Source organism: Manis javanica, chromosome 7, assembly GCF_040802235.1.
Source record: "Manis javanica isolate MJ-LG chromosome 7, MJ_LKY, whole genome shotgun sequence".
Taxonomy (NCBI): Eukaryota; Metazoa; Chordata; class Mammalia; order Pholidota; family Manidae; genus Manis; species Manis javanica.
The window spans coordinates 131500178-131503563 of NC_133162.1; positions in this window are offsets into that span (position 1 = coordinate 131500178).

Genomic DNA, 3386 nt, shown 5'->3' on the forward strand with positions numbered 1-3386 from the left:
ATACAAACCCACGGCACAGCATCCAGCTGGCTGAGTGGATCCCAGGCTGCCCTCCAGTCCTCCCTGCCCTTTGGCAGGGCACCTTTATGTGTGGCACAGCACACACAGCCTGGGGACCAGTCAGGTGAAGTCTGTCTCCTTCCCATTTGAATCTGCAGTGTCTGTGCCATTTTTATGGACCGGTGGAATATGGTACAAGTGAGGTAGGTATCACTTCCACGTCTAGGCCTTAAGGGACGTTTTACTTTCTGCTTCTTCTCTGTTGGAATGTGGCCTTCCCATGAAGGATCCTGGAGTGAAAGCCCATGCAGAGACAGAGGCCCAGCAGGCCCACGGGGTTCATTTGGGCTCAGACCCCAAACCACCACCAGCTGAAGGCAACTTTGTGACTGAGCCAACGCAAATACCAGCAGAAGGGCCACCTGGCCAACCCATGAGATCATGAGAAATATTAATTTGTTTTTGTTTTAAGCCACTAAGTTTAAGGGAAGTTTTTATTATTATTATTATTATTTAACTATTTCTTTTCAATTTGGTCTCTCAACAAGAACAACAGAAACATAGTTACCTTTTACATGTGTGCACCCATTCTCTACTCTCCCTGTTTAGGCACAAAAACTTTTGAGATGCAAAATCTTGCCTTTATTAGAATTTTAAAAGTCAAGGCCTTAGTATAGCATGGAGAAGACAATTAATGACTCTATACCATCTTACTAAGCTGATAGTCAGTGACCACAATAGAGGGATTGAAGACTTGATAATATGGATGAATGTTGAAACCACAGCATTGTTTATGTGAAACCATGAAAAGACTGTATATCAATGATACCTTAATAAAATCTTAAAAATTAAAAAAATAAATAAAAGTCTAGGCCTTGAATGACTCTGTATGAAACATGCTATCAACCATATTTTTGAAAGAATATGATCTCTGAGCCAGTTTCTTTGTCCCACCCCAAACTTGATAAAAATTGTGCAGAATGGGGAAAGAGAAGAGTCTCAGGGTGGGCTGGGAGTGGGGGTGTCGGTAGCAAGCCTGAGAAAAACCTCCATAACCTCACCCTGCAGGAATGCCATATTGCACAACTATCTGAGCCACCATTCACATAGAATAAGATGAGCAGTAATGCAAATTCGACCCTGAAAACCAAACTGGGGACGGAATTCTGAGAACAAAATAGTAGCTGGGCTCATTGACCTTACCTGGGAGGTGGTAAGACCCTAAGGTTATTTCTAGCCCAATGTTGGGAAAGAACAGAAAACATTTCTAAATGGGATCTTGAGACAAACAGGTCTTGAAAAGCATCCCAGCTTTCTTATGCCCCAAAGATTCAGAGAGCCCCCAAATGTTTTCCAGCATAGGTGAGAATAGTTTAGATCTGCACATTTTTGTAAATTAAATTTTCTTGGAAGGAAGGCATGCCTACTCCTTTACATATTGTCCATGGCTACTTTGATGGTACAAAGGCGGCCTTGCGTAGTTGTGACAGAAACCGCATGGTCTGCAAAGCTTAGATACTTACTACCTGGCACTTTCTAGAAAAAAGTTTGCCTCTCCTTGTTTTATATGAAGCACAGAGACCTGGAAAAAAAACCTAAACCTTGTGTAATAACACCAAACAAAAGTAAACTGTAAACTGTGACCTAAGGGCACACTGAAACCAGGATATATATCAGCACATGACAGCCTGGATGCCTGTCCAGACAACGGCCTACCGCCAACTGTCTCACACAAATACATTCCTCCACTTGTGCTAGGGAGGACCCACAGAACACAGCTGTGGCCTTGTGAAACAGGCCAAGTCCCAGACTTCACTGAGAGTTAGTTATCACCACCTGGTGTAGTAGGTAGGGATTTGAGAGAGAAATCAACCTTAGTCATCGACGTAGAAAAATAATTTTGCTTTAGTTTCTTATCTATCTGATTCTGTCTTCAGAAATTAGCACCCACTACAAGGACTTCCATTTGTAATAAGCACAACACTGATGCAAAAGAAATCTGTGTTCAATGTTCAGCCTCAGTGGGATCTCCTTTGGCCCCTTACTTACCTGCGTGACACTGCCATTGCACACCGAAGTGTCATTCACAACTCGTGTCTCAAGCAAGCGTCTTCAGTGACGACGGTGATGAGGATGGTGATGCATGTTTCCTTCTGGGTCCATTATCTCCCTCCTCTCTAAGTTCTTCCTACCCTGATACAACCCTTTCTCTCTTTTCCCAAGTCCCCAAAGTAAAAGAGAATGGTGGATAGGAGAACAAATGCGAAGTGAGTGGAGGAGAGGGTGCAACAGGGCCCATAAGGTCTGTCTTTACGTCCCAAAAAACACTGGTAAGTGATCTGGATGATAAGGAAGTTGCTAATGATCTGTTGGAATGACCTGATGTTCTTGTACTGAGAAAATTTTACTCCCTACTTTGGTCTGAGATTTGGGGCAAGGAGAACTCTTACTGAGTACTATCTCTGTACTAGGAATTATTCCTACATCATCTCATTTGGCCTCCACAAAACCCCTGTAATATTTCAGGTGAGCAGACCTCAGTGAGAAGCTCAAACATGCACACCTAATAGAGCTGGAATATGTGAAAGCAGGTGTGCCAAAATCTCAGGATCTGTATATTACATCTTGTCCTAGAAGTTATAAACTTTTTTGCCTTGAATTCCAGAGTGAATGATTCGGCATCTTTAGCTTGTTTGTAGCATTCACTGATAATTTTTATGTCACAGCTTCTGTTCCATTCATATAATTATAACATACAAAAAAGTTAAGCAATATGTTTTTTCACATATAAATCTGACTGTATCTTCAAATATATTAAAACCAGAATTGATAATTCTGTTTTATATGAAGATTCCTTTAAATATAAGATGCTATGAAACAATGTCATACTGAACAGTAAACACATTGATTTCTATAATCAAAACATTGAAGATTGCAGGAATCTCCAGATAGTTATGCTGAGTTAGAAGGATAAAGAAGGGCAAAACTATCTCAATACAGTGTTCCACTTAACAACAGGAACATGAACTGTTCATTTGGATACTTTAAGTATAGCAAGAATTACAAAAAATGGATGTTTAAAAATTTTTGGTATAGTCATATAAAGACTGGTAATGTGATGTTTGAAAATACAAAATTCTACAAAGTAATGCATTATAATATGTAATAGTATAATTTTCTCCATTTAGTTTTAACTAGAAATATATAAATAAAATACCTCCAAATTGGTATTTGAGCATAAAAATAAGAGTTGCTCGTATTTTCAAGTAATACGTAAACTTTAGTTGAATGCAAAATACTTGTAAAGAATTTTGAACCAAAAATTCTTAACTAAATCAATCTCTCGACAGAAGCAAAAATATGAATTGCAATGATACAATAAAGTT